At 38.3% G+C, this 13,787-nt stretch overlaps 1 protein-coding gene across 7 annotated transcripts in view; it reads left to right on the top strand.

The window, feature by feature from the left end:
- The window catches only part of LOC138822723 (transmembrane and coiled-coil domains protein 1), a 139,557-nt gene that overhangs the window by 64,173 nt on the left and 61,597 nt on the right, over positions 1-13,787 (top strand). The window lies entirely within an intron of this gene.

The following is a 13,787-nucleotide window of genomic DNA, read 5'->3' as shown; positions in this document are numbered from 1 at the left end:
GAAATCTCAATCTTAGATCTCAGCTTCTGTATAGCTAGGACTACAAATGTGAGCCTCCAGCACCTAGCTCAGCTATTTTTTTATTATGAAAGAAAATAGTTTTCAGAGAAATTAAGTCATTTGCTCAAGATAACAAGAGTAAAGTTAGGTTCAAACTTATCTAATTCTATAAACAGCGCCCCTGCTGCTCCTGTAACATTCTGGCATGTTACTCACCCTTACTATTGTATTCTCTGATGTTTTGTATTTGATGTATTGTTTTATTTTTTTTCTCTCTCCCTCCTTCTCCCCCCCTCAATAAATATATATGTATAATTTTATTTATTATTACTATTTTTTTTTTTTGCTGGTCATGGGGTCTAAACTCTGGGCCTGAGTTTTGTTCCTCAGCTCTTCAGCTCAAAGTCAGTGCTCTACCACTTGAGCCACACCTCCATTTCCGGCTTTTTCTGGTTATGTGGTACTGAGGAATGGAACCCAGGGCCTCATGCATACAAGGCAAGCACTCTACCACTGAGCCACCTTCCCAGCCCTTCTCTCTATATTTTTATATACACTTTGAAAAAAGTAGACCCAAGTGTCTTAGGTGGCATCCTTAGAACTTTCCCTTGGAACTGAACTAAATATATTATTTATACTTATTTTATATTGGATTGGATTTATTGGTCAAATTTAATAAAATGTATCCCATAATTAAAGTTGTTTTCTTTGGCCAAAGAAGCATGGATTTGAATAAGATAATTGATTTGATAAAGCTATATTAAATGCACAGTAATTATATGTAATTTGAAGCTTAACCACATATATTTATATGAAACTTCCAAGCTGTGCCACCTTTTTAAAAAATGTTTAGAAGAAGAAATGCATGCTTTTGTGTTTCTATGAAATGCAGTGGCTTAGACATTTTTTGGAAAGCCCTTCTGAAGTTACTTGAATTCTTACTGATCTGATCAGAGAAGAAAGTTTTCCTAAAAATCTATTATAGGCGATAGAAAATCAGTTTCTTTGTGAAAACCTCTTAAGATCGATAATTTCAGTAATATGCCATTTTTTAAACCAATTTATTTCTTTGTTTATTGTGCTCAGGGCCTCACAGTCTTGCTCAGCTTTTACACTCAGCGCTGATATTCTGCCACTTGACTCATACTTCTACTCCTGGTTTTTTTGTTGGTTAATTGGAGCTAGTCTCTTGGATTTGTCTGCCTGGGATGGCTTTGAAGCATAGTCCTCATATCTCACCCCTTAAATAGCTAGGGTTGTACACATCAACCACTGACGGCCTGGCTTGCCCTTGTATTTTACTTTTGAACCTGTGTGCAGTGTGGAGAGGATGTCTATTGAAAAGAGGTGTGTGCACTTGGGGTAGCCAGAAGGGCCATGTGGCTGAGACAGGTGATCAAGTAGGACTCTGATGTCTAATCAACACAAATTTGTTCTTCATTCATCCTCTGCTCATGTATATATAACCAAATATGAACATCTATTTTCTGAACCTTCTAATATGAAAATGCTATACAGTTTCTAGCTTGAATTTTAATTGTCCACACATTTGTTTTCACATTTTCATGGAAAGTTTATTTTTGTTATAGTAAGTATAATGTTCTTTTGGCTACTGCGTACATGTCAATCTACATTTTGGACTTGAACATTTATGTATCATCATTATAAGATTTTGATATATTACAGAGTGAAAATAGGAATGTTGATGGCATTGCATTACATGAAACGAGACCTCTAAGAGTTCTGTATATGTCATATGTGGTAAGAATAGAGATGTTCTCCATATGTAAATACATTTGGAAATAATAGAGAAATTGATTCAGAAATATATTTTACTCTGAAAAGCTTTGATGATAGTGATAAGTGTGTGTGTGTCTGTGTGTGCATATGTACGCGTCTGCACACACCAGTACCAGCCTTGAACTCAGGGCCTCCTAATCTCACTGTTTTCTTTCTCACAATTTATTTGGCTGGTGCTCTTCTACTTGAGCCATGCCTCTGGCCCAACCTTTTGCTCATTATTTTGGGATGAAGTCTTGTGGACTTTTCTACCTTGGCTGGTTTCAAACCATGGTCCTCCTGACCCTCTTATGATTACAGATATGAGCCACCAGTACCCAGCTAAAGTTTTTTAGTTATTAGTAGATCATTGACTATGTAGAAGAAACACAGTCTCCCAACAAGATGATTAGAAAATGTGCTAGTGTTTTTTGTTGTTATTTAAGTACACAGTTATCTGTTGTTTTCCTAGGAGAGAGAGAGATAACTGTATTAGGTAATTTGAAGTTGAATATATGTACAAAAGATGGTTAGTTTTGAAGGCCAGTGATCTGGTATTATTAAAAATACTTTAAAATTATCAAGGACTATATTAATTTTAGAACTTAAGGTGACTTTATTCTGTCATTTTACTGACATTTCTAGAAAGATGTGACTGTTCTTTAAAACCACTGGAAAATACATACACTCACTTTTTTTGTGGATGAAGATAATGTAGTCTGTATATACAATGGAATTTTTTTTATTTTTTATTTTTTGTCATGGGGCTTGAACTCTGGGCCTGGGCACTGCCCCTCAGCTCTTCAGCTCAAGGCTAGCGATCTACCACTTGAGCCACAGCGCCACTTCCTACAATGGAATATTATTTAGCCTTAAAAATGTTGTTTGCAGGATATGTTTAGCAAAGTGGCCATCAAGTATACCGGTATTTTAATATTTAATTCTGCTAGTATCACATTGAAAAATTATAAATAATGTGTTCTTTCTTTCTTAGCATTATATGCATAATGGATTTTATTGTGACTTCATTATTATGTGTGTTTATGTAAATGTCTGTATATAATGTGCTTCAGTCATTATCACCCTTCTTCTTCCCCATTCCTTTGTCCCTTTCTTTTCCCCCTTCTACATTCATGTTTTGTTCTGTTTTTCCTCTTCTATTTCACATAGAGAAAAACACATGTAATACTTTTCTGTGCCTGGTTTAATTCACCTTAACACTATGATCTCCAGTTCTATCCATTTTCCTGTAAGTGGCATAATTTTGTTCTTTAAGGCTAAGTAATATTCCATTGTGTATATAGACCATATTATCTTTTTCCATCCATTACTTGGCTGTTGTGAATAATACCTGGATAAATATATGTATCTAGGTATCTCTACTAAATGCTGACTTTGATTCCTTCAAGTATATACCCAGGAATAGTATGGCTGAACCATATGTTAGTTCTGTTTTTAGTTTTTTGAGGAACCTCTATACTGATTTCCATAATGGGTGCACCAATTTTTATTCCCATCAGCAGCATCTTAAGTATCCCTTACCCTCCCTCACATTTTTTCAGCATTAATGATATTTCTGTTTCCTGAATCTTTATTTTTATTGCCTTTCCTTCTTGTGGAGACAGTGAGCTCTCTGAGGTCAGTTCTGACACGACTTAGCTGTGTATCCTCAGTGAATGCAGGGATCAATTAGGATTCCAACCCTACCAGTAAGGACAAGTATCTGTTGAGCCTAAATGTTTTTATGCAGGTTTTCAAAAGGCTTAAAGAAAAAAAAGTGCCAAAATCTCTCAGAGATAGAAGAGACCATATATAATCCTTATAGAGGAGATCTAGATTGGATAGACACACAGACAGACAGACAGACAGACAGACAGACAGACAGACAGACAGACAGACAGACAGACAGACACAAGCCAGGTACCCATGCCTCACATCTGAGCTACTTGGAGGCTGAGATTGGGAACAGAAGAGAGATTCTCAACCCTTAGCAGGGCATGGTGCATGCATGCCTGTCATCCCCAGATACTTGTTTCAGACCAACCAAGGTAGATAAGTGCATGCTACTCTGTCTCAGTGGAGAGAAGCTGGACATGTGGTTGCATACCTATGCTCAAAGCAATGATAAGAAGCCTAAGGTAGGCAGATCATGTCTCAGGCCCACACCCATGCAGGAAGTTAGACTCAATCTCAAAAATAACCAGAAAGGGGCCGGGAAGGTGGCTCAGTCAGTGATAGAGTGCTTGCCTTGCATGCATGAGGACCTGGGGGTTTGATTCCTCAGCACCACATAAGCAGAAAAAGCCAGAAGTGGCACTGTGGCTCAAGTGGTAGAGTGCTAGCCTTGAGCTGAAGAGCTGAGGGACAGCGCCCAGGCCGAGTTCAGGCCCACGATCGGCCAAAAAAAAAAGAAAAAGAAATGAAACGGGCTAGTGACTTTGCTCAAGTAGTAGAGTGCCAGCCGGCCTAGTAAGTGTAAGGCACTGAATTCCAACTCAGTACAAAAACAAAAAAATATCCACCCTCCTCCTCTTTGTTTTCTGTATGTATGTGTGTGTCTGTGTGTGTAGCTTGAACTCTTGATTGGCCTTTTCTGCTATGGCTAATAAATACTATTTGAGCCACACCTCTGCTTACAGATAGTCTTTAAGATTTGTCTACCTAGGCTGTCTCTAAACCACCATCTTGAGATCTCAGACTCCTGAGCATAGCTACTATTATAGATGTGAGCCACTCAACTCCTTATTTTTAATAAATAAACACACTCTCTGTGTATTTGTCCTGTGAAAATGGAAATACTGGGAACTAAGTAAATAGCAGTGTTAAATTTTATCTTTATTTTTTTCTTGTGGGATATATTAGTTTCATTTGGGACTGTACAGTCTTGAACCAAGTTTTCTTTAGTCCTCAAACTGTGTTCTTGAGTTAGAAAAAAAGAATGGTTTAAGTTTCTCAGGGAAGAGAACAATAGGAGGGAAACAAAAACATCACTCAGTAGGATTTACAATAAATGAAACAGAATACGTAGATCTAGTTGCTTAAGTCATCTCTCACGAGGCACTTCTCACTACACTTGTTTTTGTTTTATGGTCCTAAACTCAGAGACCCATTTAACATCTATGTCCAAGTATGTGAGCGTTTAAAAAAGTGATATTCAGAAATTGCTACGATTTAGGAACTTTATGTGTTCCCTTTGTAATGAAATATTTTATTGGATTACGAGGGTGACCTAAATCCTAGTATCTATTACAAATACAACATGCCTCAAGTATACTTACTTTAATTTAGGGAGTGATTTTTTGCTTTACAAATTAATGTTTTACTGTTATGTACTGATAAATGCTACAAGGAAGAGCCTTAAAAACAGATGGTGAAACATCAACTCAAAATAGATTAAAGACCTTAACATCAAACCTAAACTCTGAAATTACTGCAGGACAGAGTAGGAGAGACACTTGAACTTATAGGCACAGGCAGGAACTTCCTGAACAGAGTCCCAGGGTCACAACAAATTGGAGAGACTTGACAAATGGGACTACCTTAAAATAAAAAGTTTCTGCAAAGCTAAAGCTATAGCAACCAAGCTAGAAAGACAACCAACTAACTGGGAAAAAATATTTACCAGCAGTGTATCAGACAAGGGGTTAATATCCAGTATATACAGGGAACTTAAGAAACTAATCCCTCCCAAACCTAACAAACCAATTACTAAATGGGCAAGGGAACTAAAGAGAGACTTCTCAGATGAAGAGATAAAAATGGCAAAGAAACACATGAGGAAATGTTCACCATCCCTGGTTGTGAAGGAAATGCAAATAAAGACAACCCTGAGATACCACCTTACCCCAGTCAGAATGGCCCACATCCTCAAGTCAGCCAATGACAAATACTGGAGGGGATGCGGAGAAAGAGGAACCCTATTACACTGCTGATGGGAATGTACACTTTTTTATTTATTGGGGCCTGAACTCTGGGGCCACAGCGCCACTTCTGGCTTTTTTCTTTTTTCTTATGTGGTGCTGAGGAATCAAACCCAGGGCCTCCTGCATGCAAGGCAAGCACTCTACCACTGAGCCATCTTCCCAGACCCGGGAATGTACACTTACACAACCACTTTGGAAAGCATTCTGGAAGGTCCTCAGAAAGCTAAAGATTGACCTCCCTTATGACCCAGTCATACCACTTCTAAGCATCTATCCTGAACTACGGGAACCAGTATACAAGGACACATGCACCTCCATGTTTATTGAAGCACTGTTCACAATAGCCAGGATATGGAAACAACCCAGAGGCCCCACCACAGATGAATGGATCTAAAAATTGTGGTATCTATACACAATGGAATAGTATGCAGCCATTAGAAAGGACAAAATAATGGCATTTGCAGGGGAATGGATGGAGCTAGAAGAAATAATGTTGAGCAAGGTAAGCCAAGAGCAAAGAAACAAACGGCACATGGTCTCCCTGATAAGTGGATGTTAAATCCAAAATGTGAGGTGATACGACAAAATTAACAAGACTTAAGAAACAAAAGTCTTCCACTCATCTGGTCAAATCACTACTAAATAACCCCATGCTGCTGATCACATATATGATATATATGTGCACACCGGAGGGAAACCAGGAAGAGGACACAGAACTAGAGGGAATCAGGGAAAAACATAGAACAGTGGGACCCATCAGCTGCACTGGACATGATCAAAATGAACTAAGCAACTCAATAGCAGCGATGGGAGGGAGGGAACAAGTGGGAAAGAGGGAACAGCTGATGCTATGCAAAACAAAAAAAAATGTAAATATCACCCAATGTGGAAGAAATAACTGTATTGCAAAGCTCATAGAACTCATAAATGTTATAGACCATGATACACAATTTGCCCCATGAAAGTTAGAATGTGTTTGTGACTTTAACTAAGCATCACTATCCCACAATACTATGAAATTGGGGAAATTATGTAACTACTTAATCCCAATAAAAAATTTGAAAAAAAAAAGCAGATGGAGAGGGCTGGGAAGGTGGCTCAGTGGTAGAGTGCTTGCCTTGCATGCATGAGGTTCGATTCCTCAGTACCACGTAAGCAGAAAAACAAATCTGGCCTTGAAGCAGAAGCCAAGAAAATTCCTCTCAGAATCTACAGAGGTAAACTTTTCTTTTCTTCCTTTGCTTGCTTCTTTCTCCTCCTTCCTTGTCTTTCTTCCTCTGTCTGTCCCTCCCAGAAAGAGAGCCTCAATGTCTTACAGTGAAATCCCCAATTTCTTCCTATTTTTAGACAACTGAATTAGGATAATTAGTTGGATTCATACCAAAGCCACAAAGAATGTAATTCAACTCTAGGACCCTGAGCCCCAAGGAATCTTGACCTTTTGACCTGTAGTAGAGCTTGTTCTATTTAGACGATCCTTTTTTTCTTCATATTCAACTAAGAAACCACTCTTGTAGTCAGTGCTATTAATTACTAGATTATAAGAAGTTAGGGTTTTTATTCATGATTCCAATTTTGTCAAAGGTGGGGTTTTGTTTGCTGCTTTTATTGTTTTGAGTTCATTTGTGGCTTGCGGTTTTTTTGTTTGTTTTCTCCTTGGTTGGTTGTAGGGCTTGAACTCAGGGCCTATGCACTGTCCCTGAGTCTTTTTACTCAAGGCTAGCTCTCTACCACTTTCAGACACAGCTCCACTTCCAGTTTTCTGGTGGTTAATTGGAGATAAGAGTCTCAAGAACTTTACTGCCCCGGCTAGGTTTGAACCATAATCCTCAGATCTCAGCTTCCTGAGTAACTAGGATTACAGTTGTGAGCCACTAGTGCCTGGCTGTGGTTTGGGGTTTTAACTCAGATTTCTACCATTTGAGCTGTATCTTCAACCCTTCTTGTTCACTTACATTTCAGATAAGATCTTGCACTTTTTGCCTGGGGCCACAGTCTGACTGAGATCCTCCTATATCTGTCTTCCACTTAACTAGAATTAAGGTGCAAACCACCTTATCCAGCTTTGAATGGGAAACATTTTTGCCTGTGCTGGTCTTGAACCATGATCCTCTTACCTCTCATAGCTGGGATTACAGGTGTGAGCCACCATTCCTAGCACACCAAGCAGTCTTTTGAACATCATTTATAAAAATAAAGGGTCTAGAATCAAATAAACTTTTCTAAAATTCTAAAAAAAAAGAAAAAGTCTTAGAGGTTAGAATGATTATAAAACTTTATCCTCCTTTGATGATTTTTTTTGGGGGGGGGCGGGGTCTGGTCGTGGGGCCTGAACTCTGGGCCTGGGTGCTGTCCCTCAGCTCTTCAGCTCAAGGCTAGCGCTCTACCACTTGAGCCACAGTGCTACTTCCGGCTTTTTTCTTTTTGCTTATGTGGTGCTAATGAATCAAACCCAGGGCCTCGAGCATGCAAGGCAAGCGCTCTACCTCTGAGCCACCTTCCCAGCCCCTGATGATTATTTTTATGATTAAGAAAAGTTAGTTATGCCAGACATGGTGATGTACAATTGTAAACTCATTGTTCAAGACAAAAAAAGATGGATTATAAAATATGCAGTCTTTACAATTTAAACATGACTGTTATACTAAGTTAAATGAAACCAAAGTTTCCCTTTGTCCATTCGCTTACAGCCCATAGAAGTAGAAGGTAGAGGCAATTTCCTCACCACTGTTATAAGCTTAAGTTCTTTGTGTCAGTTTCATTAGTGTAGAAGAATTTCTTCCTCATGATGATAATTGATGGTAATAATACACTAGATGCCAATTCAGACTTTGCCAAACAAAATTGCAGGCAGTATGTTTGGGGTAAAAACCTTTGTTTTAAATAAAAATTCAAAGCATTTAGTAATATAGGGACAAAAAATTCACATTTTTCAGATATTCCTATATAACTGTTATGTCTGGGTTGGTCCATTTTAGGTTAAAGTGCAATACTACGTCACTCATTCCCCAAGTTCCAAACACTAAATTCATAGACATGACCTATGTCTCCATTTAAAAATGGAAGAATTTCATGATAAAAATACTGAATACATACACATATAATTGAGCAAGAGTTTTATTATGGGTTCCATTAAGAAATCAGGCATAAATCTTTTAATAGATAAGGAAACATTATGCACCTTTGAAGAAAAACAGTACCTTTGAAACCTAAATGGAAGAAAGAAAAAGAATGTATTGAAGAATGCTTGTAACACTGATATTTTTCAGCATCAGGTCCATTTTAGCTATTTTTATTTGTGTGCTGATATTGGTAGCTTGAACTCAGGACCTTGAACTTTGTTTTTGTTTGTTGTCAAGGCCAGTGCTCTGCCAATCTAGTTACAGACCACTTCTGGATTTCTGGTGATTAATTGAAGAAAAGAGTTTCATGGACTTTCCTGCCCAGGCTGGCTTTGAACTGTGATCCTGAGGTCTCAGCCTCCTGAGTAGCTAGGATTACAGGAGGGAGCCACTGGTACCCAGCCAGGATCTTGAACTTTCATTGGGCTTTTTTGGTCATGGCTGGAGTTCTATCACCTAAGCCACACCTCCACTCAAGCATTTTGCTGGTTGCTTAGAGATAAGAGTCTCATGGACTTTCCTATCCAGGCTGGCTGAACCAAGATTCTCAGATCTCAACCCCTGAATAGGCATGAACCACTGATGACTGATAACATTTGTTTGACATAAGGTGTTTGTAACTCGAGCTACCTTGGAACTCACAATATAGTCCAGGCTGTCTTCACATAATTCCCCTGCTTCAGCCTCTAGAGTGCTTGATTACTGATGTTGACCACTATCTGGCTTAGATTTGTATTATTGTTGTATGGTGTTGGTACTGGGGCTTGAACTCAGGGCCTCGTCACTGCCCCTAATCTTTTTGTTCAAAGCTAGTGCTTTACTGCTTGACCAAGGCTCTACTTTGGCTTCTTGGTAATTATTTAAATATAAGAGTGTCATGGACTTTACTGTCTGGGCCGGCTTCAAAGTGCAATCCTCAGATCTCAGCCTCCTGAGTAGCTAAGGTTTCAGGCATAAGCTACTGACACTCACTATTTGCTTAATTTAATTTTTTTGTGTTCATCCTAGAGCTTGAACTCAGGACATGAGCTCTGTCCCTGAGCATTTTTGCTCAAAACTGGAGCTCTACCACTTCCACAACTCTACTTCCAGCTTTTTTGGTGGTTAATTAAAGATCAGAATTTCATGGATTTTTTTCTGCCCATGTTTCTTTGAACTGTGATCCTCAGATCTCAGCTTTCTGAATACTTAGGGTTATAGCCATGAGCCAGTGGTACCCCGCTGGATGTTTAATTTTAAAGGAAATAATTTCTGTATCTATTGATGATTCTTTTCTTTCTTTCTTCTTATTTTATTATTTTTTATGGTACTGGGCTTTGAACTTGGTCTTTTGCTTGTTAGGTAGGTTCTCTACCACAGAATCTCATACCTCTAGCCCTTTTCTATATTAATTTTTTTTAGATAATGTCTCACTTTTGGCCAGGACACATGTCTGGACTTCACTCTGCCTATTTTACACTTTTGAACACAGGATAACAGATACATGCCCCCATGCCATCCCAGTAGCTAAAAAGGAGTTCTTGGGCTGGGGATGTGGCTCCGCAGTACAGCGCTTGCCTAGCATGCCCAGCGCCCTGGGTTCAATTCCACAGAACCACATAAACAGAAGAAGCTGGAACTGGCACCTGTGGCTCAAGTAGTATATTGCTAGCCTTGAGCAAAAAGAAGTATTAGGGACAGTGCTTAGGCCCTGAGTTCAAGCCCCAGGACTGGCAAAAAAAAAACAAAAACAAAAACTCTCAAAACCTTTTCTTCCTATGCTGGCCTAAAACCACAAATACGTGCCTGGCTAGGTTTTTCTTTCTTAGCATTTGGTTGGTTGTGCCAGTATGGGACTTGAACTCAGAGCCTCTCACTCTCTGTTGGCCCCAAATCATGATCTCAGCCTCCTGAGGAGCTAGGATTTCAGACGTGAGCTATTAGCATCCCATTTATTTTAGCCTTTTGATATAATAATGAAAGACATTGATTTTTCAGATGTTGAGCTACATAGCACAGCAGTACTGGATGAATCTTATTTGGTTTTAATGATTTTTTAATTCCTTATTGGTAGTACTGAGGTTTGAATTTATATTCACTCTTGTTAAGCAGGTACTCTGCCCCTTGAGCCACATTTCCAGCCCTTAATTATCCTTTTTCCATATTGCAAGATTTACTTGAAAAAAAAAAACCTTTGAATTTGTCTTATTTAGTTTTAAAAGTAAAAATGAATTTACATATTTTCTAATTTTGATGTGGATTATAAATACCTACCTTAGAAATCTTGATTTCTTTGTCACTGATTATCTAAAACTCACTCTGTGCTTCATAATTTAGATATTGACTATATGTAGATAGGACTTTAGATTAAAATCTTGGTGATTTGGGAAATTTTGCATTTTTAGGTATTCATTTGACAAAAAGAAGACTGTATACCTTCTTTTAAGAGGTCATATCTGATGTGTGTGTGTGTGCATTGTCTTTCTTTTAAATTGATTTTTTTCCCCTTACTTAGACATTTTGAGCTTACTGTTTAGATTAATTTCTTTGATGCACCTTCACTAGTGATTTTCGAATGGCCAGGGAATTGTGATACACATCAAATGGAAGCTTTAGAGAATGACTTCCTAAAAAGAACATAATTCTTGTGTTATTCTGTTGATGAATGGGCTGTTTTCTGAATTTTAAAAAAAATTCTGTGCAGGGTTATATTTAAGGAATCAGTAATTTATGTAGCAATGAATATGAGAATGTTAATATGAGTGATAGATTCAACCCACATTCACGTGTAAGGGGTCATATAAACTGACTCAGAGAATAACACAATATCTAAAGAATTGGCCTAGCGCTAAGCAATAGAGGGCTGCTGTGTTTGGAGGTCAGGAGTAGGTGCTTCTTTCACAGAGTAGGCATTCACTCTATCTGCACTTTCAGATTGTGCATAAATTAAATGAGTATGTTCTAACCTCTCCCACACATATAAAGACAGGTTCTAGACTTACCATCCTAAAGATAAACAGAAAACAGGCAACTTAGGTTGGATAGAAAATTCAAAAAGAATATTGGATATAGAAAAGATAATCTATTGTTTTGGAGGGTTTTGTTTTCCTGGTTCTTACATAAAACTTTTAAATATTTAGTTCTATTTCCATAAGACAGTAAGAACTAGACTCCAACTCAAGTATTCTGATTTAAAATAAGGATAGTTAAAAAGATTTGAGACAAGTGAAACATTTTTTTTTTTACCTAGGAGACAGCAACCTTCTGTATCAGTAATTCTGCATCCAAGGAGAACTGTACCTCTTATAGATCAACAAAACTGTAATATGGAACAAAACAACATTTTCCACAAATGATAGTGATTGGTGTCCTGCTGGAGGAGGACATTGACAGAGGAACTCAGCATTGTAGACAGGAACCCAGTAGGCACTTAGAATATCTGAATCACAAAATCATCACTTAGGGACGATGAGACCATTTCTAGCAGAATTTATTCTGTCACTCATTCAGATTTATTTTTGTGTGTACATACAAGTGCATTTCCTGAACATCTCCATTTAAAGCATCTGTGCTATGTGTAAAGAAAAATGATTTATGCTACATGTTAAATACTCCTTTTTCCTTATTATCCTATTTCCCAGAATAGCATTTTTACAACAGTAGTTAAGACTTAGTTTTAATAAATCCAGTTCTCAACCTCAGTTCCTTATGAGTTGAGATTTAAAAAAATTACTAAAACCTCTTTATATTTTTACTTCTCTAAACTAATAAATATGCCTTTGGAATTTTTTTTTTTTTTTTGGTGGTTGTGGGGCTTGAACTCTGGGCCTGGGCGCTTGTCCCTCAGCTCTTCAGCTCAAGGCGAGCGCTCTACCACTTGAGCTACAGCGCCACTTCCGGTTTTCTAGTGGTTTATTGGAGATAGGAGTCTCACGGTCTCTCCTGCCCGGGCTGGCTTTGAACCTCCATCCTCAGATCTCAGCCTCCTGAGTAGCTAGGATTACAGGCGTGAGCCACCGGCGCCCGGCGCCTTTGGAATTTTTAAGAGATCAAAAAATCATGTCTATCTAAAGTTTCCCAGAGTCCTAAATCTCTTCATTCCATTCTGTTTCCTCTCTTCATATTTGACCCAAAAAAGGTTTTATAGATGGAATTTTGCATACATGGCTATAGTTATTTAGTCTCATCCCATTAATACCATTAGCTAAAAATAGTGGGATAGTTATCTGAGGGGAGTTCTTTTTTGTAGTGCCAGAGCTTACACTTGTGATTGGCATTTAAGAACTGCATCCCATAAGACTTGTATTCTTGAATAGTTTACTAGATATGAAGAGGTTTGCTTGATAGCCACATTATTTCCTAGTATATTTTGAACAAGTTGGGTGTGTTTTATGTTTGAGAATTTTTTCTTTCTCTTTTTATTCAATATTGGGGTTTGCACTCAGAGCCTCACACTTGCTAAGCTGGCATTCTACCACTTCAGCCACATCTCTAACCCTATTTTTTTTTTTGCAGGTTAAAACCTTAAGTTAAGGTCTTGTGAACATTTTTTGCTAGTACTGGCCTTGAACCATAGATTTTTCTTTCAGTCTCTTGAGTAGCTAGAACTAAGGGGCATAAGCTACTAGCACTGACTATTTGGGGAGATTTTTTTTTGCAGGGGTAAGTTTTGGTAAGTATTCTTTTGTTTTGTTTTGTTTTGTTTTGGTCCGGTCGTGGGGCCTGTACTCTGGGCCTGGGCGCTGTCCCTCAGCTCTTCAGCCCAAGGCTAGTGCTCTATCACTTGCGCCACAGCGCCACTTCCGGCTTTTTTCTTTTTGCTTATGTGGTGCTGAGGAATCGAACCCAGGGTCTCAGGCATGCAAGGCAAGTGCTCTACCACTAAGCCACCTTCCCAGCCCCTGGTAAGTATTCTTTTGAGTCTTCATTTCCTAGTTGACAAGGAACTCACTGAATGGTTGTATAAATTCATACTATATAGAAA

Source organism: Dipodomys merriami, unplaced genomic scaffold, assembly GCF_024711535.1.
Source record: "Dipodomys merriami isolate MVZ:Mamm:240054 unplaced genomic scaffold, mDipMer1.0.p SCAF_114, whole genome shotgun sequence".
Classification (NCBI taxonomy): domain Eukaryota; kingdom Metazoa; phylum Chordata; class Mammalia; order Rodentia; family Heteromyidae; genus Dipodomys; species Dipodomys merriami.
The sequence above is the reverse complement of the archived record's forward strand: the minus strand, read 5'-3'. Positions and strand labels throughout refer to the sequence as shown.